The sequence below is a fragment of the Triturus cristatus genome, chromosome 1_2 (assembly GCF_964204655.1).
Source record: "Triturus cristatus chromosome 1_2, aTriCri1.1, whole genome shotgun sequence".
In the NCBI taxonomy this organism is placed as follows: domain Eukaryota; kingdom Metazoa; phylum Chordata; class Amphibia; order Caudata; family Salamandridae; genus Triturus; species Triturus cristatus.
The window spans coordinates 709020814-709045761 of record NC_140580.1 but is presented as its reverse complement, the minus strand read 5'-3'; positions in this window follow the sequence as shown (position 1 = coordinate 709045761).

Here is a 24948-nt window from a genome sequence, read left to right as displayed (position 1 = left end):
CACAACAGATCAGGGAGGGCAGAAGGGTGTGGCAGTAAAATGGACCATGGAGGACAGGAGGAAGGGGATAGGGGCATGGCATGTGGACAGGCAGGGTGGAGGTGGCAGGGACAGGTTACAGTCATCTGACAATGCTAGGCAGGTGGGAGGGGAGTGGCAGCTCAACAGAACACTCAGAGTAGATAGGAGTGGCAGGTCCATGGAACATAGTGGGCAAAAAGGATGGAGCAGGGGCATGCACAAAGACATTGGTGGGCAGGGGGAAGGAGAATAGGGGCAGCAAGCTAAGCACAGAGGCTAAGCAGGAGGTCAATGATGGGCCATAGAAATGGGCAATGGAGGGCAGGAGGAGTGGACTGGTACATCATGCTAAATGGAGGGCAGTGGCTGCACATCAGGCCATGCATGGCAGGAGGGAGGAGGCTAGTCCATGGATTCAGACAACAGAGGATAGGGAGGAGGTGGATGGGGCAGCAAGCTAACTGTTCAGAGAAGGTGGTTATTAGGAACTTTATTGTTTTTAAAATGTGTGTCTGTGCGAACTACTTAAAATATGAACAAGTATGCAGCATAATCTCACTTTTATTCAGGAAGAAGAGAACGTTTGTGACTGTGACTCCGGGCTCACTTGGCAGAAACACCCCCTGACCCTCCACCCCCATTGCAAAATGTAATGCCCGTGAAAAGGGTAGGTGGACGCAGTGTTATATAGAACATAGTCCTGAGAGCACGATTGAAAATGAAAACTAGATGAAGGATATGGTATAAACTATGCACCAAAAAGAGTGATATAAGATGATCCGGGGCGTGAAATTTCATATGCAATACATTGTGCGCAATGACAGGTTCATTGGAGAGCGCGAGATAGCACAGGCACTAGCGCGTGCTATGCGATATGCGCCTTGGAGTGTAATATGCACAGGGCAGTGTTGGGTAACATAACTTGTCTCTAAAGTTGTAATATGAAATATGTGCTGGGGAGTGTAACGTTGCATATGCACTGTGACAAAGATATGGATCCCAGATTGTAATATGTATGACATAGCGCTGTGCGTTATAACATACACATCGAGGAAGGCACGTTAGATGGGGCAATATAACCCGTGCGAAAGGCAAGTGTGGCATGACATATTCACGGGGTGGTGTTACAGTGCACATGGGCTAGAGAGTGTCATAGCATACGCACTAGCTGGTGGAATACAACACAGAGGTGTGAGGCAATCGGCGGGCACTGGTGGGTGTAACACAGCATTGGGCTCAGCCAGGAGCACTCTGTGACTCTCAAGTGAGGTTTGTCTCCTTTCCAGAGAGTAAAATAAAAAGTATTACACATCCGGCGGTGGATGTGTTTTTTATTAACCGTGAGGGGGGTTTCTTGCATAGTTTGGTCGAATTTTTGTCGAATCCCCTTTGAATGGCTTGGTGTGCGTGTATATTAAATGTGCCCGTCAATAGCTACCCATGCTTGTATAAATAAATGACAAGGGTGTCTACTTGGAGAGTACCCACCGGCGGGGGCGCCGGGATTAGGCACAGTAGTGCGTCAGACACGTCAGAGCGTCACTAGCAGTGTAAATACATTCCATGTGGATTCATTCTATGCATAGTCGCCTTTTAATGAATATCACGCAAATCTTCATCGTGATAGGTACATACGGTTTGTCCAGCATGTCCTAGGTGTTTCTATAAATATATATATTTTTAAAATAATAAAAAACAAAGGCCGGGGGTTGGGGACCCCGGGGCCGATTAAGGCCTTGGGAGGGCCAAATTTATTTTTTTCAACCAAAAAAATTAGGGTGCAGGCCCTGGGGGATGGGGTCCCCAGGGCCAGTAAATTAAAAAAAGAAGGGGGGCCACACAGCCCTTCTTCTTAAAAAAATAAAATAAATAAAAGACCGGCATCGCGCTGGAGGCCACGCCCCCTCCTTGCAGCACTCTGCAAACGCCCCCCCTGGCCAGTTGTAAGTTGGGGAATTAATTCCCCTTCAATACTGAGGGTCCCTGAGGGCCAACTAGCCCAACAGGTATCTCCAGTGTGCGCCAGGGAGCTGCGTTGCAGACAGGTGTTCTGAGGCCACGCCCCTTTTTACACCTCTATGCAACGCAGCTCTGTGGCGCTTACTGGAGGTACCTAGTGGGCTACTTTGACCCTAGGGACCCTTAGGACTCAAGGGGACTTAATCTCTCAACTTAGAACGGCCACAGGGCGCGTTTACACAGTGGTGAAGGGAGGGGACGGGGCCTGAGGTGACGTGTGCAAACATGCCCTGTGGCGCGTTTTAAGTTGGGGAAATAATTCCCTTTCAATCCTGAGGGACCCTGGGGGCCAACTAACCCACCAGGTGCTTCCAGTAAGTGCCACTGCTCTGCGTTGCAGAGAGGTGGTGCAGGCCTTTTTACACCTCTCTGCAATGGTGCTTACTGGACGTACCTAGTGGGCTATTTTGCCCCTAGGGATCCTCAGGATTCAAGGGGACTTAATCTCCCAATTTAAAAAACGGCCACAGGGCATGTTTACACAGTGGGGAAGGAAGGGGACGGGGCCTGAGGTGACGTGTGCAAACACGCCCTATGGCGCGTTTTAAGTTGGGGAAATAATTCCCCTTCAATCCTGAGGGACCCTGGGGGCCAACTAGCCCACCAGGTGCTTCCAGTAAGCACCACTGCGTTGCGTTGCAGAGAGGTGGTCTAGGCCGTGCCCCTTTTTACATCTCTCTGCAACGCAGCTCTGTGGTGCTTACTGGAGGTACCTAGTGGTCTAGTTGGACCCTAGGGACCCTCAGGATTCAAGGGGACTTAATCTCCCAACTTAAAACGGCCACAGGGTGTGTTTACATAGTGGGGAAGTGAGGGGACGGGGCCTGAGGTGACGTGTGCAAACACGCCCTGTGGCGCGTTTTAAGAGGTAGTTTTAATCCCCTGCCCTATTATATACTAGGGGCTTACAGAGGAGGTCATGCTGATCACAGGGGGACCCCAACGCATAGTGTTCCTTAGTGTATGTAGGTGTTTTCACTGTATTCTGAGTGTCTTTTAACATAGCACTGGCTCTAGGACTGGTTGAACATTGTAGTTTCTATTTTTGAATGTGAGTATCAAAGGTTATATTAGGGGAAGAGGAGGTCTGCCACTCTATCACAAGGATGATGTCATCAGTGATGTCATTAGTGATGTCATTTGAGATGTCATCAGTGATGTCATGAGTGATGTCACTGACCATGTCATGAGTGATGTAATATGTGACGTCATCAGCAGTGCATTGCGGGCGCGCAAGTTAGTTAGCTGAACTAACTATAACGGAGGAATTTCAATGGTTTTGTACGAGTGAAAAGTCCAGCTAACTATAACGCCCCTGAAACCTATGTTTTTTTCAGTGAATTTCTAAGGTTTTTTAAATGCTAATTCCTAACTATAACGTGCCTGAAACCTATGGTTTTTTCAGTGAATATATATATATATATATATATATTCTCACAACTCTCTTTGACAGAAGAATGGAGCGCACTCACGAGTATATATATATATATATATATAATATTGCACAATCCTCAGACCCCTAAGACAAAGACAGAAGTAGAATTATACTGGGAGAATTATTTCTACCAAGCCTTCTCCCCTCCAATTTGATGAAAACTTTGGTCCAAAATTCAATCTACTTCTCGTTCCACCAGCACAACACAAACATTATTCTTTTTCATCAACAAATTATTTTTAACTCCTTCATCTCTTTACAGGTTTAAACTCACCACTCCTAAAAATTGTTGGCTTTGTGAGAAGGAGGAAATTAACATCTTTCATATGTTCTTCGAATATCCCCAACATAGTTTTTGGTTGTAAGTTTGGGGCAACATAGCCGATAAATAAATATACCGTTAGGCAGCATATATATATTTCTAGGAGGTTCATCAGATTTATGGCATTCTCAAGTCAATGTTGGAAAACTTGTGGACCTATTCCTTGCAATTGCATTACAGATTATTACGTCTGATTGGAAAGACACTACTGAAGTCTCATTTACCCAGTGGTGGAATATGTGTCACAATCCTAGACTTGATAGAGCAAATGCTATTTTTACGCACCTTATGATCAAGCAGGACCTACTATGGCAGCCGTTTATGTCATTTTTATCTAGACTATCTGTTACTCCTCCACCACAACTACAAATGTTGACCCTCCATAACTCATAGATACTATGATTACAATACTTGTTGTTACATATTATATTGCTTGTATTTATAATTTTACATTTGCTTGTATCTGCCTTAATATGGATCTTTTCCTTCTCTTCTTCCCTTCTCTTTCTCATTCTTTCTCATCTTTTTTTTCCGTTATTAAACTGCTAAATAGTTTTTTTGGAACTTCTCAATAAGTAACATGTTTTGACTATTGCCCTGTACTCTATAGATGCTTTTACATATTCTTATCAATTGCTGTTATTGCATGTTATTCTGTTTTTGATTCGATAAATCATTTTCAAACTGCAAAAAAAAAAGTAATGTATTTCCAAAATATGGTAATTCTGTCCAGTCCCCCACACGCAGGAACATGTCCCTGTCAAGGCTTGTCCCCCATCAGTGCACTCCGGGGTCTCCTGAATAGGGGGGTACCAGACATGTAGGGCAATTATAGAGGTTTGAAATTACCACAGGCAATAAACTGGCTCTAGTGCATCTGCTGTATGGAAACCTACAAAACCAGCAAAATCATGCACTTTCAACATTTACACAAACTATGGTTTCTCTCACTGGGTGCCAGCTCTCCCTATCCCTGACTGGCTGGCCAGAACTGTATTTGAAACAAATCCCTGTCATTGCTTGACCCAAATATCTGTACCCCCAGGTCCTCACAACTTGGGGTACCAGATCTATATAGGTTTGCGATTGTTTTGGTTGCCCTCTGATGATGAACTGGATGCGTGCATTTGGGAAATTTTGAACGCAACCGAAAGTGAAATGCCTGTTTAGGGTAGTTGTCTATTGGTCGCAGGTATTAACCTGAGACTATATGAAACCCTCCCACAAATATATATTTTCTACATCCACAGATCCTAAATTTCCTTTCATTTAATTTCACCTTAAATATTCCGAAAACCAAAAAAGTCTGTTTGGGGGTACAGAAAACATTTGGCTTTGACTTCCACAGCAGATAAAGTAAGAAGCTCTCCACTCTAACTTTACTTTTCTCACACTATTCCCCATTTTCTTCTGATGTTTTTTTGTTTGTTTTCATTCTATTATTCGTGTGTCTTTCCATGGCCTGGATACTGTTCATGGTCGCTGTTAGCTTTAACAAATTATGATCATTCTCATCTTTGTCAGTTTGTCAGCATTTTTTCCTCAGAACATTGTAATTCCTTCTAGTCTCCCTCATGCAGAAATGTATGCCTATCAGACTTGTGTGGGTCTTCCTTGGGTTTGAGCAGGGATGCACAGGACAAAGCATTACTGATAGAAGGAGCTTCAAGATGTACTCACCTATAAATCCAGATATAAAAGAAGGGTTGGTAGCTTCCATGCTTCGTCAAACCCATAACTAACCTCACACTAATTCTATATATGTTCCTATTAAGGCAGGTGAAAGGATAATGGGACAAAACAGAGAAATAGAGGCACTAGATATTGTCACAGCTGATCTTAGTCTGCATGACTGCCTAACGAGGATGTATTGGACGCAACGAGGCATTGAAGATGGCCTATGGCACGGCTTGTGAGACAATACAGATGCAGTACTTCTTCCTTTACTAAGATGTTTAACAAGCTCGTCCATCTGAGATGCAAGGCTTCTGTCTGGACAGAACCCATACTCTGAAAACCCCTCCACTGTCTTCTCATCCTGAACACATGCATGTTCAAGAGCCTCAGAGTATCACAGCTTTAGGGACTAGTGCATACAGGTAATCGCATCCCAAGATGCTTCCTGAAACTTCCTTGGGGATGACTATAGTATTTGGGTCCTGGGTTTAGGGTCTACAGCCACTGAGGCAAATCTTTCCATCTAATATGTTTCTTAATACAAGAGATTCAACAGAATCCACCATGATGTGGCTTTTGTGAATCCCACTAGGTTTTGTAATCCAGAATGCCTTTCAAATATCAGAATGCATGTTAACAAAATCATAGCAAAAGACCTACCACCCAACATTCCCACATATCTCCCAATAAAAGCAGTTCTAGAAATATGTTGATGGACATACTGCAAGACACAGTAATACGCTAAAACATTCATCACGTGAAGATGACATTAACTCTTCATTTACTTCACAGGGTCACAGTTTTGACCTATTCCGGTCAGTTACAATGGGACCAGGCACAAATGTAAAGTATTCATTTCATTCAGAAGTGTGGGATTGTTATGCGACTGGGAAGTTTTTTGTTACCCAATAATTGCTGAGCTTACTGTCACTGAAATGTGAGGAAATTATGTTCTTTAAACCAAAGTTCGATATTTCTAGGTAGTGGTAACCAATAAGTCCACCCAGGACCCCACAAGATGCCTAGCAGCTTTTAGAATTGTTACAGATTGGTTGAATCTCTAAGGGCTGTCCGACCCTGGCTCCAAAGATAGCAGTCACCCACATTCCGAAAATCCACCTAATTCCAAGTTTCTTTCTCGTGCTTTCCAAAATTCCATTCTTGGTCTATTACTATCCTAGCTTATAGGATGGTCCACGCCCATAGAGCACCTTTTTAACTGGTAAATGTGTGGAAATGTAGGATGGTATGACATTTGTTACTGTCAATTGCTTTCTCTTTTTTTTTTTTTTTTTTTTATTATCAGCTTGGAAACACAGGCAATTTATATAATCTTTTTGAGTAACATTAGCATCTGTTACATCTATTACAGTCATGCATTCCCCTATGTTTAACAATTCTTAGAAAACAAAAAGACAAGCCATTGATTATTACATTAGCAATATTAAGAATAGAACAAAGTCAAATTGGGTTAATATGACCCAGTTGTATAACACTTAACTTTGCAGCCATTGTGTAAATGGGGCCCATATTTGTGTGCCCCTTTCCCGTCTTCTCCTGCCCCCCCTTAAAAACACAGCTGACTCCATACTATGGAGGGCTAAGATCCTTGCTCTCCAATTCGTAAAGGTTGGGGAGGCAGAATTTATCCATTCCGATGTAATACATAATCTTATTTGCGACATTGCAATATATATTAAAGCAGTGATATGACTCGTTCTATTCATTGATATATCAGCTTCACAACCCATTATAACTAATTCAGCTGATAAAACCAAGGGAATTTTAAGGCTAGCAATAATAAATGTTTGAACATCTTGAAGGAATTGGGCCAATTTAGGACAGGAAAAGAACATGTGGACATCATCAGCTGCTATTATGCCGCATCTAGGACAGCTGTGGCCACCCCTACCGCCCCATTTATATATTTTGGCTGGGGTGTAATAGAGGTCATACAGGGCCATATAACTTTGGGAGCGCAAGCTCCCGGAAATTAGAACCTTACCAGAGAGTTCTAAGGCCTGAACTATATCGATATCCGACTTACAGAATTTAGCTTCCAATTTGGCTTTAAATTTCAATATGTCATCAGGGAAAACTGAAAGTAAATTTCTGTAAATTGGTCCAATTCGGGAATGTTTAAAAATTAAATCCATAAGTGTGTTCCTACAAAATAACGTTGGAGTATTAAGTAGAAGTTTGGAGAGGCAACTACGGACCTGCAAATATTTAAAAAAGTCATGGGTATCTAATGTAAACTTTTCTTTTAAAAAAAGAAAAGTGGCCATATTCCCTTCATATGCCAAATCCCCTACTATCTTAATACCTTGGAACTGCCATCTTATTGTGACGTTATCTTGGAAAATTGAAGGAAGCAGTCTGGCTGCTGACAAGGGGGTATAGAAGTTAATACTGGCAATTGGCCATCTACGTCGAACCTTCCTCCATATTGAGTACATGGAGATAATAACTTTAAACGTGGTCTTTTTATAGTAGCTGGGTTCGAGTATTGACGTTAGTGTCCCCTTGGCAGCATGTCCTAGCCCTATCTCAAAAATAGATGGTGACCTGCTTGGTGGAAGATTTGCTCTATCCCCAAACAGTGGAAGAGCAAGATTTTGAATAAACGCTGACCAGCTGTATAGGAGCAAATTGGGAACAGACCACCCCCCTCTTTCCAATGGGAGCTGCATATATTTTGCAGCCCTACGTGGCTGGCGATAGCCCCATAAAATCCTGTTGCAACATCTCTCTGCGCGAATAAGGCTGGACTGAGCAAATTCCAAAGGAATAGTTCTAAATACATAGAGAAATTTCGGGAGTATCAGCATCTTTAAGACATTGCGCCTTCCAAACAGAGACAAATGCAGCTTATCTAATCTACATAACGTAAGATTAACTTTGTCAATAATGGGTGAGATGTTCATATCGGGCAGACTATCAATTGCGGCTGTTATTTCTATCCCTAAGTAACGAGCACTATGAACCACCGGTGCAGTAGAGGGACCCATTGCCGCCGTTTGAACTACCTGGGTTTTCTGAGCGTTAAGTTTATAGCCCGAGTACTGGCCATAGTGTTTAGCTGCCACTTTTATTGCTGAGAATGAGGTAGAAACATCTGAAGTAATCACTATAATGTCATCTGCATATGCTAGAACTTTAAAATCGACTGTATTGTTCTTAACAGAACCTATGTTTGGGCAGAGTTCAAGTTTACTCAAAAATGGATCTATATATAGGGCAAACAGGAGGGGGGAGCACGGACAACCTTGTCGAGTACCCCTACTGATTGCAAAAGAACTTGAACCCTTTCCAGATATAGATATAGTTGCTTGAGGTGTTATATATAAAGACTGCAAAGCATGAATAAAGTTGGCATAGACCCCCTTCCAATGTAGGACCCGCCAGAGAAACCCCCAGGCAACCCTGTCGAACGCCTTTTCGGCGTCCAGCAGGATTGCCCCAAGAGGGGAGCCCGAGGCCTGGGCCCAGTCTAAGAGTGCAATAACACGGCGGACATGGTCCGTTGTGTCCCTACCGGGGAGAAATCCATGTTGCCGGATGGAAACTAATGGAGTTATCACCCGTGCCAGCCTCGTTGCCAAAATGTTTGCAAATATTTTATTGTCAGTGTTGATGAATGATATCGGACGAAACGAAGCGGGATCCAGCTCTGGTTTGTCCTTCTTCTTAAAAAGAATTATAGTTGTGTTGCACCAAGAATCTGGTGTATGACCTAGTTGTGCCTCTCTTAGTATTTTCAAGAAATCCTCACGGATCTCCAGCCGGAATATTTTATAAAATTCCAGCGGAATCCCGTCCGGTCCTGCGGCTTTGCCGTTTGCCAATGAATTCAATGCAGTTTAGACCTCAACCCATTCTATGGGTGCCGCCAGAACAATGTTCTCTTGATCTGTAACTCTAAGAGTGTTGAGATCTGATAGAAAGGTGATGACGTCATGATCTATGTCTCGGTCCTTAATTTCTTCCGTATATAAAGATTTATAAAACTCAAGAAAAACAGATAAGACAGATTCTGGAGTATCCTGAATATTTCCATGAATATCCTGTATCTTAATAATACGGTTGGCCGTAGCTCGTTGCTGTAGTCGTTTAGCCTTTCAATGCTTTCAATGTGTCCCAGACAATTTCACTAGAGGCTGAGTCCCTATTAATATTTAACAATTCGTGCAACCATGGCCTCATATGGTCTAAATATGCCTGATCTGTCAAGAGCTTTCTCTCAAAAGTCCATACTTTAATAGGTTTGACGATTCCATTCAAAGTAAGGGTGATAACCACCGAATTGTGGTCTGAGATAATACGGGGTAAGATTGAAATCGAAGTATGATCTTGATACTGATCAGAAAAAAATATATAATCCAGCCGCACCATTTTTCTATGTGGAGCAGAAAGAAAGGTGATGCCGTCTAGGTTTTTAAAATGATGGTGCCAAAGGTCAGTCAAAGAATGTTCCTGGACTAATGCTTGTAATGACCTAAATACTCTCGGTTTCTTACCTAAATAGCTTCCCTGGCTGTCACAAATATTAAAATCAGCTGCAAGATTTGTATTGAAGTCACCACAGAGGCATAGGGTATGTGGCCACAATGCTAACTCAACATTTAAAAAGTCTAAGACTTCCGGGTCATCAAAATTAGAACTATAAACTGAGCAGATAGTAAATAAGGTACCACTAATTAGAAGCTCGGCAATAACCCAGCGCCCCCCATTATCTTGTGATGTTCTAACACAGGATCCCACCCCTCGCTTCAATAAAATTGCCACGCCTCTTATCATCGAGGACTGTCGAGAGCACCCAATCAAGTCAAAACCAGGAATTTTTAAACAGTCGCGACTGTTCCAGGGCACATGGGTTTCCTGTAAACATATTACTTCTAGGTGCAATTGATGGACAATATTTGAGAATAAAGCTCTTTTCTTGCCATTATTGAGGCCACAGATATTCCAGGATGCTATTCGTATTCGTATTCTAGCCAACACCATTTTGACAAATAGCTATATAGACCAAAATCATGACTATAATAGTATAGAGATTAACATACTGAAAACCCCCCCAATTTTTTTTTTCCAAGCTTCTTTTTTTTTATGTGCCTCCCACCCCCCCTCGCCCACCCCCAGTGCCGCCCCAACCCTCGACCCTACCTCCCCAACCCCCCTGCCAAACACCCTCCCAACACCCGTTGAACCCCCCATACTGGGCAATAGGACCTCGGTCCAAGTGATGGAGAAGCCGGTATAGGCCGTGAGGCCCCCCCCTCCAGATGATGCCGCTAACTACTACATGATTAAAGAGGCAGTGCAAAAAAAGCAAAACAGACAAACTTAAATACTGCATCATTACGCCCAATATGGTGCATTGCCTCCGATCATAAGCATCCAGCACCTACAGGTATGTCACATCTAGTAACTTTATAATCTAATTATAATTACTTACTAGATTGAATCTAAGAAAGTTCTGGCCAACACTTCTGATTCAAAATATTTTGTCTGAGCTTGATAAATGACCTTGAGTTTGGCGGGAAAGAGCAGAAAGACCTGTGCTCCTTTCACTTGAAAAGGAGCAATAAGCTGACGGAGCTGCCACCTCCGTTCTACTGTGGCTGGACAAAAGTCAGGACGTACAAAAAACTGACACCCCTTCGCTGATCTTTGTCTATCAGGCCTAGCTAGGTCAAAAATCCTCTCTCTAGCTAAAAAATTGTGCAGACATATCAAAATGGCACGAGGTCTGTCTGGTGTTTGGCCCGAACTTTTCTTCGGCTTAAAAGGGAAACGATGAGCGCGTTGAATCTCTACGCGCCAGTCCCACTCTTTAACCTCCGGGAATGCCTCGGTGAATAGTTCAATCACAAATTGACGAGTGTCCATGCCCTCTTTACCCTCGGGGACCCCCAAAACTCTTAAGTTGTTTCTTCGGGCGCGATTTTCGATATCAATCAACTTCCATTGGATAGGGTCCCGTTGAGATTGGATTGCATCTAGGGTAGATTTTTGGGTTACTAAGTCATCTTCAATTGACGAAATCCGAGTCTCAGCCTCGGTGACCCTAGCAGCAATATCTGCGCATGATTTGATCACTCTTCGTAGCGAGTTTTGGACCCTGCGACATGCCCCTTGTGCCCTTGCGCTCTCTTGTCTGGTCTCCTTACGGTGTGCCATAATCGTTTGGTAAATTATTGACAGAGTCATCTCACCGGGTGGAGGGTGTAAATTAGAATCAGAATTAGAGCCCGGGCCCTGAATAGCAAGATCTTGGGCATTAGATTGATCCGTAGACTGTCCTGAAAATGAGTAATCCCATGCCAGAGAGCCTGTATTACTGCCGAACTCTTGCGGTACCTTGCGTACTGTGGAAGGGACCCTTATAACATCAGCAGGATTCAGGACTTCATTGAGACGCCAGTCTCCTGATACACTATCCTCATCATCGGTCCAATCTTTGTCCACTGCATCATCAGCCACTGAGGATCCTGTATGGTCGGATAATGAATAGAAATTATCATCATCCATGTCAGCCTCCTTGTTTGAGAGCTTAGAAGATATAGTGTCCCTCTGTTGGACTATAGGGAGCGGATGCAGAGCCATTAAAAGTGCGGTTGCAGATGAATCTGTAGAGACTACATCTCTCAGCATGCTACTGGTCTGTAAAGTTAATCCAGACAAAGTTTGAACACTTGCGAGGATCCCACCTGCATTCTCAAAATTATTCCCTGTATTTATCTGAGGCAACAAGTCTGTAGGACTCCCCTTATTGCTGCCCCCCTTAGGAGACAAAGATTCGCCCGTTGAAGGAGTAACAGCAGGAGCGGTCTGATCCTTACCGGATTGTCCCGTTGCGGCAGCGTCCGCCGATGGAGTCTCCACATCAGCAGGGCTCCGCTGCGTTTCACGAGAGACGGCTTGTCGCGGCTTGAACATCGCAGGAACCGGAGGTAAGCCTGCATTCAGAGGCCTGGCAACTGCACCGTCCGAGCGCTTACGCTTTGAAAGCGGAGAAGTTTGCTTTAATGCGTGAGGTGCAGATGATGGTAGTGCTGTGGCTCTTGCAACTTTTGGGGGATTTTTACTTTTCGGCGGCATCCTAACGTTGCAGCACCCCAAACTGGTAACGAGTTTATAATGCTGGAAACATAAGAGCCGTTGAAGGGATTTGGTGCTGCGATCTAGCACTGATAAACTGTGCCCCGGAAAGCCTCGAGCCGAAAATGTGCGTTGCAGTACAATATTGGAAAACAGCCACCGAATCATCTCAGACTCCCGCTGCTGTTCGTTCCAAGAAGATGTAACCACACTGCATCACAGTAAGTCCTAGCGGTTCATCCAGAGAGGGTACTGATACCGGCTTACTCGGCCAAGGTGACGGCCGCCATCTTGCCCCTGGAAAACAAACAAACCAAGTTGCTTTCTCAATATGTTTAGTTTTGCATTATAAGTTGATGGCAATAAAAAAAATCTTTTGAAAAAATGTCCTCATAATCCTCAGGCATTTTGGGTAATCCAGCATTCAGAGTGTTACACACGATACGTGTACCTAAATTCAAATTCACGGCTACATTTAAAAAATAACTCGCTTTCATTTACCCACAAATTTTATTCATTGCATTTATTTTTAAGTGAGACATGGTTTGTACACAGATTAAAAATATTGAATCAGAATATTGTGGTCTTTTGAACTAACTGCAAACATTGCAAATCTCTGTGACTGGAAGTGTGTGGTGGACATAACCGTATATAATGTTTGTTGATTTTCCTTCTGTGCAAAAAGCACTCCGTAGGGGGGTGTATGTTTCCTTGATCTGCCCTCTTTTCCCCCTTAATCCTTCTTCACCCCACACTCTTCTTTCATCCCTGTCTCACTCCCCATCCAGCTTCCTGTGTCAATTTCTTTTTAATTTGTATCTATTGATGTAGGCCCGGCAGCTGAAAAGTGTTATTCAGCTGCTCATTTCCTTATTTGCACTTCGGGTGCACTGATTTTTGTCTTTTTCCGACATTTTACTGAACTGTTCTAAAGTGGTTGTCTACCATGTTCGAGTGGTAAATTAAATATGGGCACCATGTGTTACGACACAAGTATGCCCATGCACAATGCGTTGCCCAGCAAGGAGCCATTGGCTGGTTGGACTTTTTATTAAGCTAACAAACAAACCAAACTGCATCTAGCACCCTGCCGGAGAACAGAACTGTGTGGCTGTGCCTCAGCAAGGAATTAGTTTTGGCTTGAAAACAAATCCAAACATCCTCTCACAAAGTTTCACATTAACAGAGAAGCAATATGAGAGTAAGGCGCTGTGTGCCTTAGTCCCAGAAAAGAGATAGACACAGTTTGAAATTGTTCTTGACCTGAGAAAAAATTAAAAATGTGTCCTGCTCCTTGCTAGAGCTCACAACAGTGTGTCTGTGCCACAGGAAGGAGACAGAAAAAGTTGGGATTCTTTCTTAGGCACAGAGAAAATATAAACTGTATCTTGTTGCTTGCTAGGTCAAACAACTGTGTGTCTTTGCCTTTAGCAAGGAGTCAGATGATTCTTGTATTTTTTTCTTTTGACTAAAAAAATGCACTGCAAAATGCATCTGGCTTCATGCTGTGGGCAGAGATGTGTGTCTGTATTCCCAGAAAAGAGCCATATGCACCTTGGATTTTGTGTTAGCCTACACACAATCCAAGATGCTTATGGCTCCATGCTGAGGCAAAGACACAGAACTGTGTGACTGTGCCCCCACAAATGAGACAGAAGCAGTTTGGATGCTTTCTTACCCAAAGAAAAGGGTGGGAGGAGAGCAACAGCTTCTTCTGTCCTCCATTTCACCTCCTACCCTTCAACCAACAAAAAAAGTGTATTGAGTGGGTGGGTATGATGAGGTAGTACAGGGGGAAGTAATAGCTGTTTTAGCCCCTCCAGTAGTCCCTGTTATGTTATGTTATGTTAAATGGGACTTTTATAGCGCATCGGCTACTCCAAAGGAGTGTCCCGGCGCTTTTGTGCTCCAGACCAAAGAAAGAGCTGGAAAACATAATAGTAAAAAGAGCAGGGGCCTAAAGAGGGGGCAGATTATCCAGTGAACAGCCAGGTTTTTAAGTCTTTTCTGAAGGCAAGCAGGTTAGCGGTGTTTCGCAAGGACACCGGTAAGGAATTCCATAGCTGCGGAGCAAGAAAGCTAAAGGACCGGCCGCCTAGCCGAGCCCTTTTGATGCGTGGCACCCGAGCCAAAGCCAAAGCTTCTGACCTGAGGGATCGTACAGGTCGATAGAAGTCCAGCCTCCTCTGAAGATATTTGGCACCATTGCCATGCAAGGCCTTATTGGCGAGAGTCATGGCCTTGAAAAGTATCCTCTTCCGCACCGGAAGCCAGTGAAGGGATACGAGGAGATTGGAGGCACTGGTGCGGCGGTGCAGGCCAAAAATTGCACGAGCAGCAGCGTTCTGGGTAACCTGCAAACGCTGGAGGAGGTATTCAGGCAGACCCAGATATAGGACATTTGCATAGTCCAATCTGGACCCTATGAGTGCCTGAACAGTGATCCTCCGATGTTCCTCCGAGAGAAGGGGAAAGAACTTGCGCAACATTCTGAGTATCCCAAAGCATGTTCCCGTAAGAGTGGAAACCTGGGATTTGAGCGAGAGCTCGTTGTCAATTTTAACCCCCAGGTTCTTAGCCCACTTAGAGGACTGAGTGGGAGGGAACATGTCAGCAGGCCACCATCCCTGCCAATCTGGTTCTGATGGGCATCCGAAGAATAGTATTTCAGATTTGTCCGAGTTGCATTTGAGGCTGTTGTGTGAAAACCAGCTAAAGACAGCCCCAAGGCACTCGCAGATCCTTTCTCCATCGAACTCTTCGCTCTTACGACAGGTGAATAGAAGCTGGGTGTCGTCAGCATAAGAGACGATCCGGGCCCCGTAGGACTCCGCCAGTGTCGCCAGAGGGGTCATAAGGATGTTAAATAGAGTGGGGCTCAGTACAGAGCCCTGAGGCACTCCGACTCCCAATGGCGGCATCTCGGCGGACCCGGGTGGGACCCAGACCGTCTGCCGGCGGTTGGCCAGAAAGGAACGAAACCAGTTGAGCACCGTCCCCCCTAGACCGATGTTATGAAGTCTAGTGAGGAGATCCTCGTGGGGGACGGTGTCAAACGCCGCCGACAGGTCTAACATGACTAACATCACCCTGCCTCCTGTGTCCAGCACCTCCTTCACGATCTCCGAGACTTCCAGGAGCGCCGTCTCGGTGCTTAAGTTGGAACGAAAGCCCGATTGGGATTCATGAAGTAACTCATTAGACTCCAGGAAGTTAGAAAGCACGCTGTGCACGTGTTTCTCCAGGATCTTGGTCAGTGCTGGAAGGAGCGAGATTGGCCTATAATTAGAAGGCGCCTCTGGATCAAGATTGGGCTTCTTGATCAGGGGGATGACCATGGCTTGCTTCCAGGCCTGGGGCAGAAAACCCTGACTCAGGGATAAATTGAGGATAGGATTAGCTATGGGATTAATGACATCTGCCATTTTCCCTCCTACTAGCTAAACCCTTAGATGAACTTGGATGGGTCTATGAAATCTGACCGAGGTCTCTCCCATATGTGTTGGTGTGTATGATGTTACTAATGATATCCACGCATATTTATGATGCAGCGCAGAAGTGACCAAAAGGCCACCACGTTTGGGTCCCTGCAAGTGCTCAAAAGGTATCAGGTACTTGCAAACTTCCAGCCAGCTCCCCCAACAATTAAAAAGCATTTTCCCCTGTTTATGGGGTACAAAAGAAATGTTAACAAAAATGCGAGTTGTGCTCCTGGTTATAATAATAATATAATGCATATAGATACGTCAGAGCAGCCAAAGAGCTAATCAGTACTGGGATAGGACGCAAATATAACTGCAAATTTGAGACTGAATCTCCAATTAACATTTGAGAAAAATAGTGTCAAGCAGAAGCGCTGAAAATTTACCAGGTTTGACAACGATAATGGTGGTGGTGGAGGCTGTCCTGGGAAAAATCTGTGGGATTCAAAACCAATCCTGTAGAAGGCTTTATTGGGATTGACAATTATGGGACAGATTAGTGCAAGTTTTGTATTGTGATTCCAAAAATGAAGCAATAATTAATGGCCACCAAAACCTCTGGGGCTTATTGCAATGTCGGGCAGACAAACGGGACCGACCAAACTATGGTTGGCGGTCCCTACAGCCTAATTACGATTTGACCGCACATGTTGCAGTTGCATGCTCACATTTCCCTAAACCGTAAACCGGCCATAGCACAAGCTTCCATACGGAAATGGGAGGTTGTGTTCATCCCTGCACCGCGTGGTAGGGTGCCTGCCACACAGTGCAGGGATCAACAAAGCGGCACTGTAGGTGCCCCCTCAGCTCCCAACTGGAGGCTGCAAACAGAAGGGGAGCCTGCCAGGGGCACACAAACTCGCTTTCTGACAGACATTCCGTATTGGAAAGCACGGCATGGAAAGTCTGCCGGAAACCGAGTATCATAATCTGGATGGCATAAAACACCATCCATATGGATTACGGGCCAGTCTCCCACTGGCCGACAGGCTCCTTGAGCCCGTTGGAATCCAACTGGAATGACCGGCCAGTTTCACTTCCACTTGGAAGTGAAACCGACGATCTCGGTCGGTAAGCCTTCGACCTAAGGTCGGAGGTTTTCTGACTGAGATTGTAATCGGCCCCTCTGTGGAAGCTCCAAACTGATCAAACATTCATAGTGCTGTACCTGCCTCAAAACTCTCACTAACCCAAAGGCCTTATAACTTCTGTAAAATTATGCATGATGAAATAGGTTTAAATTATTTTAAATGGGAATCTACAAATGTTTTTCCAGGAGTATTCCTGGAATGCTACATCTGTTGTACCTTTCTATAAGTTCTCCTTCACATATCTGGGAATCCCAGAAATTAAAAAATCTACGCTCAGCATTCACATATAATTGATAACCTATAAATGGAGATTTTCAATTTTGTTTTGATAATCAGGCCTTCGTTGACATCGTTATGACAGGTAACCATTCACAAAAGGGCAATGCTGATTTTGCCAGTAATATGTCTGAAGATTACGTGGGAATGAATCATGTATCCACTGCTCCTTCTATATGTCTGTGAAAAGGTGGGTTGGTATATGCTGTCCACTAATTAAAGTGGGCACCTTGTACCAGTCCACACGACCCTTAGATGTATGAGGTCAAAGATAACCTTTATTGAAAGCTATCCTAGTGGTAGCTATGGAGAGCAGCCTTCAGTCTTAATTTTGAAGGAATGTAAAGCAGCTTGTTTTACCAGAATATCACCTCCTAAATGACTAAATTAAAGGAGAACCCCAAAGTGTTTATATAAAAATATGTATGATATTATTATAACACTCTCTACTAGTCTCTATATGAGACTAGGGCACAAAGCACACAATACTGAATCAATAGAACATTTGTAAATAGCACAATACACAGCGGGCTCCAGGGGAGACCGAACCATATACTAAAACAATGGTATTACAACAACTTGACTAGACACAGTGCCTAGAGCATGTAGTATCGCTGGGACCCCAAGAAACCACCCAGAGGAGTGACACAGGGAGCCCACAGAGAACGGGTGCAGTGAGGAAACACGGACGCGTGCTCCGTACAACTCTATGGGAAAGTCGTGTTTGGAAAATACAAGTTAAGGACACTTCTAAGAGGACTTCGAGCGATCCCTTTGGAACTTAGGAGGTTCTAAGGCCAACCCACCAGTGAGTACCGAGGTACCAGTGTTACCTATCCCAGAGGAGCCGGGTGAATAGGTGTCAAGTGGTGTCGGAAACCTTTCTTTTTTTCAATGGAGAGCTGCAAAGAAGTACTGCTGCCAGGAAGGCAAAGAGTGTCCGGTGGAATCCAAGCCTGGATTCAAGGTGAAAGGAACCTGAAAGCAGAAGGGACTGAGTCGAGTCACGTCAGGTGACCAGGGGCTCGGTAATCGAATGCCCACCGATGTCGGCTGCTTCAGGTGAGAAGAAGGATTGTTTGACTCTGCAGCCACGGGGACCAGGAGATGTCTAGGATGACCAGAATCTGAAGGTGAGCTGTACGACAAAAGATGTCGAGAGCTGAGGGGTCGATGTCCGCCTGGAGCACCAACAAGCCATTGCAACTGCAACCCAAGCAGTCAGAGAAAACAGGTTACGGTGTGGACCAGCAAGGTCCAGGGGACTCTCCAAGCAATGGAGAGTCAGGGCACATTTGGAGCAACCAGGTAATCTCAGACACTCGGAGAGTGGAGGCTGGAAATCTTCGGTGCAAATACTGCTCGGGTTGGGACTACACAGAGTCCAAAGCACAGGCTCAGGAATTGTCACTAAGCATATGCAACTGCAAAAGTACGCGGTGCACAGGGGTTTGGGTGGCACGGTCCTCACAAGGGATACTGGTCTCAGAATTGCTGAGAGGGCAGATAAACCACAGGGACCTTCGGGAACTCAACTCCTGTGTTGCTAAAATCTTCGGAGTCCTCAGGAATTTGGGAGAAGCAAACCGGGTAGTTGCGTTTAGGTGCTTGCTTTTGCAGTGGAGTAGCTCCTTTACTCCAAGGGAGATTCTTGAGTCATCCAGCGTCGGGCAGGCAGACAAAGTACTTGGTTTCTTCTTAGCAGAATCTTGTCCAGGTAAAATCTAAAGTCCTGTGATCAGGTAACCCACTTTATACCCATGGGAAGGGGTTGGAAAGATTCTGTGGGCCCTCCTAGGGGAGGAGCAGGACAGAGGGGTGGCTACACCCATGTCCTTTATCCAGTTTCACACCAGAGCGGGAGCCAATGGCTCCCAGAACTGGTTTGAGCTGGACTATGCTCAGGGACACCAAATGTGCCCCCAGTGCAGACTTTCTGGCACTCAGAAAGTGTAGTGTACCCCCCCAGCCCCAATACACTAAATTCTGTCTGGGAGGTGGTGACACCTCCCTGTGACAGGATGCCTATTGTCATGCCTTCCTCCGCACGAGCTTGGCTCAGCAGCAGGACGGCAGACCCTTGTCTGTGGCTGGCAGCATCCATTTTGTGCTGCCCAGGTCGAGAAAGCTGGTACCGGGTAGATCGGTGACCCACATATGTCCCTCTAGAACGGTGGAATCATACCTCCCACACCAGTTACTGGTGTGGAGGTATGATTCCAAGGTGTTTGACAGCAAACACGACATGTTTCTAAGCAGCCGTTTTAAAGTTAGCATTTACCGCGAGGTTATAATGCACTTAAACATATATGTCTGGTTGCATCACTGACAACCCTAGAGAATGGTCTCCAAAGGCTGCAGAGGGGCTCTGCTCATGCAGGGGCACCCTCTCATGAAAAACCCAGCACACTACCTTCAGGGTTGATAAGGCCTGCCATAGGGGTGACTGATAGGTATTTAAATGTAGTGATTTAGATAGATATACTGCACCTATATCTCATTAAGTGGTGCAAGCACCATCTTACACATTCTGCAGTAACAGGCCTGTCGTGTCAATGTGGATGGCCTCTCAGGGGTGGCATAATACATGCTTCAGCCCATGGGAGGCCTCTGGGGTACATATGCCATGGGTACATGGTGCACCATATACTAGGGACTGATAAGAGCACCCCAGAATCCAATATGGAATGTACCTAAAGTACATGCATTGCAATTTAAGGGAGAAAGCAGATAGACTGTGGTCCTGGATAGCAGGATCCCAGTCAGATTAAGCCAAAAACAGTGTGACATCAGCAAAAAGTGGGGGTAACCATAAGAAGCAGATACTACTTTCCTACAATGTCCATTCACCTCTCGCCCCTACCCCCTTTGTTTGGATACCTGTGTGCCATCTGACTTTATCTGGCTATTGTGGTACTGTATGACTGCTCTTATGTTTGGCATCTGTCTGTGTCAACCTCCATGTGTTGTTTAGTAGACCTGTCTCTGCCTACTTAGACTCGGCCTCTCTAGTCCTATTATTCCCAACCCACTGTGAGGCACTAGTTGCTCACACTACTTGCCCGCATTTCACTCATATGTTGTAGCCTTTCTTGGTCCTTCATCTTGCAGTCTGTCTTCCTTTCCTGCTCATTACCTCTCCTGCACCCTATTTTCCGTCCTGCTTCCAGCTTCCTACTAACCTACGGTCAAAATACCTCTCTGCGGAAAGGGAAATTGAGGAGAGAGACTGGCTGCATCAAGTAGATTGGCTATTTAATAATATGGTTTGCCTGATAAAAAAAGGAGCAAGGACTGCCTTAATAAATAGAAAACAGTAACACCTAAAAAAAACAAATACAGGGCAAGTGGCTATAAATTTGCGATTTCAGAAAAAGATGATGAATGCTTAGCAGTGTCTGATAACAAGGCCCGAGCAACATGAAAATTTTGCAAGTGAAATACACGAAATTGCTAAATTCAATTGATGAGAAATTCACAAAACCTTTCAAAATTTAGCATTAAACTACGCACAATTTTGGCAGAGACTGCTTTGCATAGAAAACATCTTGCATAGAGATATTTTCTGCTCGTACTAGTCTTCTGCTTGTATCTCTCATTACTTTTTACTTGAAGTATACTCTCACTGAAAAAAGGTAATCGAACAAATGTAGAATTTCGCACAACCCTAGTGACAAGATAAGGCACCCAAATTACCAAACCTGAGCAAGGCATCTTGACACTCCACTGTTGCAGGGATTATGCACAAATACAGAACTATGCGCAGGAAATTGGACCTTGGTGTATAGAGATTGAGTCTTCCTACCACCTTAGGACCCACAAACCCAGGACCGACTAATTATATTGTCTCACTTGCTCTCCTACTCACTCCCAGAGAAACAAATGATAAGACACCCCAGAACACAACACTCCCAGATCTCTCGGGAATCGAGGTAACAAGACACACCCTTCTGCTCACTTTCTTGTACTAGTACACAATAAGATCTGACAGAGACATGAACCTGTTTAAAATATTTATTTTAACTAACGCGCCCTAACATGCAGTATACGTGACACAACAAGCAGGAAAATGCATAGTACAAATATTGTAAGCATAGCAGCTAGTCCATAAATCATGAAGGGAGCTATCATCATAGAAAGACAATGGAGAAAGGACTATATTGCTTAACTTCACTCCCCTTGCTAAGAAGAAGTATTATTATACAATAGAAGATCTCTAGGCTTTGTCAGCAGACCCCATACCTCAGCCTATAGATGGTAGATCTACATCGTAGATGCTTTCTCGCTCTTGTCCCTGGAAAGGTCCCTCTCCAGATGTGTGTCACCTATTTGTGCACCCCACTAAAAACCCAAGTACGCTGTCCAGACAACATCTGCATCTGTATGTTTTGGCTAAGGGCTAAGGACTGGCCAGAACAAAATAACAAGGGGCATTGTTGTTCGATCTTGCACATAATGTTTAGTCAAAATCCCAGGAACATGCAGGGAGTGAACACACCGATGAGTTCTCATGTGAAAGCAGTCTTTGAAATTATTGCAAAAAATAAAGACGTGTAGTAACGTGTGCAGACGACAATGTCCCTTTGGGCCAAGTGACACCACGGACCACAATGCTTTAACAGCATATGTTCCAGAGCAGGGAATATGTACCCTCCCTTTATTTCTTCCTTCTTGTATAATACATAAATGATGCCTGAATTCAAAGAAACAGCAATTACCAATCTTTGGCAAAAAATTACATATTGTGAAGGCCATAAAGTAATGTTGCTTACTATCATGCATGCAACATCTATGGTATCTGTGGACCTGTAAAGCGGAAGAGAATTACACTGGTTCCCTTTGTGGGAACAAGACATCTCAAACTGCTTTATAACATCTATGCACAAAGACCTCTCTTTGGCTACCAATCCTGAGCTTAATGTCTGTGAAGATGAAGAGAAGAACAGTTTGTAATTGTTTAATACATAGGCAGAAAGTCTGTCATACTACACCAAGGTGCACTGGGGGAGGTCTTTCATGTTTCAAATAGTCCCTAGTTCAGGCAACGGCCACTGTCACTGTCAGCAGGACATGGTATATCACACTTACTGACACACCCTCCGCGTGTATTGATGGTTCAGGGTCAGGGTCTGATCTTGCAGTTACAGCAGATTAGGGCACACTGTCTCTAGACTCAGCTAATCACATGCCAAAAAAGGTGACTATCAGATGGCAAGAAATCACACTAATCCTGAACAGTGGTGGGTGGTAGGAAAGCAGTGGTTCCTTCAAAGTGGGCTTTCCAGTGGCCTTGAAACAGACGAGAGATTACTGGAACTGTCTCTGCATCAGAGATTGTGGGAGGCACAGGCATACAGCAACTTGAGCTGCAACTTGATGGGCTGGGCACAGCAGCTGCACCACCGTCCAACACAGGGCCTCATTTATGAAAAGTGTTGCATTGCTGCCATAAAACAGCGATGCAGCAGTTTTCACTGCGCCCCCTTGTATTTAATGTACAGGAAAGAGAGATACGTCAGGAATCCTCACATGTATGTCTGTGCAAAAAACACGCATTGCTGAAGTTGTGTCGCAAGCATGACACAACTCCGGCAATGCGTGGGGTAGGCCTTTCCTTATTGCACTGCATCAGCCTTGCTCCTGCCACGAGGCAGGCGTAAGGTTTTGACGCAATGGGTGTCCTAGAAATCTTATATGCGCCACCTCTATCAGGCTTTTATGCGGAGGAACGCCCACCCTGCATACATTATATCTGGCGCAGGTATAATGTGGCGCAGGGGTTTACAAAGTGATGCATCTGCCTAGATGCATCACTTTGTAACTAGGGCCCACCGGCGGCGTAAAAGTGTCACAAGGGCTCATAAATAAGCCCCCTACTGTTTTGCTCAGTACAAATAGAAATTGTTGCCTGACGTCTGTCAAAAAGAGCAGCTGTTGTAAGTAATAGACTCCTCAACACTGCACATTCCCAGACAGAAGCCATATCTCATAACTGGTGACTTGTTTTCCAATTCAGAGTTAAACAGTTGTGCATCTGGTCTCTTAAACCCGATCAGCCTCTCACCCCCTACCCCCCTTCACCCCCCCACCCCTCCCTTGCCATTTGCATTTTCACAGCACAGGCAGATTTCAGAAGCTGAAGGAGAAATCAAGCCCATGTGTGCCCAAGACTCTGCCACCAGCTGACACATAACAGGACCCTGATCTCATCATGTGTGCTAGTTCATTTTGAGACCAGCCTGCTCGAGCATGTGGACATAGAGTCAGGCAACTGTGATTGTTAAAAGGATAGTGGGGAAAACAATTCCAAAGTTGAGGAAGCCAGTGAATTTTAGAGGGAGGAGATGACAAGAAAATACTAACAGACCCACTCTTTCTGGGACCCACTGCAGCTACGGCCATGATTAAGGAGGCTCGATTTATAAGGGTGGTCAGATGGGTGATCTAAAAGCTACACTGTACCGTGCTGCTAATCCATGATGCTCTGCCACAGGTTTTTCACTACAGACATTTTTTAAGTACAGCCCATAAGAAAGCCCCACAAAGACATCTACTTCATCAGAAGCAAGGCCCAAATGTTAGTAGAGCCAGAACTGAAATAATTTTCAGAAGCAGAATTCTCAGTACTTGACACATTTAAACACCCTCAAATACAGAAAACAATGGTGTTCTACCACAGTATTGAGGATTTTATTTCGACCTGCAAAAATATCAAGAATATCAGCTACTGCTTTATCGTTAAGGTAATTGTGTATAGGTAAGTCAAAATGTACTATTCTTAACTATTTACTTTGAAGATATAGGTAATCTCAAGGTAGACAAACATGAAGTTCAGGATATTAAATCTACACTTACCTACATGTACTTACCTTGGCGATATGGATGTAATTCTGAAATGAATATTGCAAATATTTGTTTAGACAAATAGCCAAAATGTGGAACAAGTTACAAATAATAACACAATCTTCAATGTATTATGCAATACAATAACATATTTCCAACTTTCAAGCTCTTCACACATTTATTTTTCTCTCATCTTCTCCTCTCTGCACGCTCACATCCTTCACTTTTGCCACCACAATCTCCTGAGAATTACTCACTCTTCGCAGCATCAAATAACTTCTTCATCATTTGGTTGGTATCTGAGAATATAGCTTTCTTTTGTTCATCCTGTTTGGCATTTGTATCCTCATCCAATCTCCCAAATTCACACTCTGATGTTCAATTTATGTCCTCACATTCAAAATTACAGTACTTTTGCTACAAAAACTCAAGTGCCACCAACTTATTTTTAGAATGTGGTGTCAGCACTTCCTCCAAGCTCAACTTTCCTTCACCTCAATGGTACTCTGTCTTTTCAATATGCAGTTCAGTCTTTCTTTTATCCCCCTGATTGTGGATGGTGTAAATCTGTAAACATTTACTTAATCCTATTGAACCTCAAAAACTCTACCAAATGTCTCTCTCTCAAACCCTTCCACCAGTAACCTCCTACCACTGCCTGTAGAAATATCGCCCATG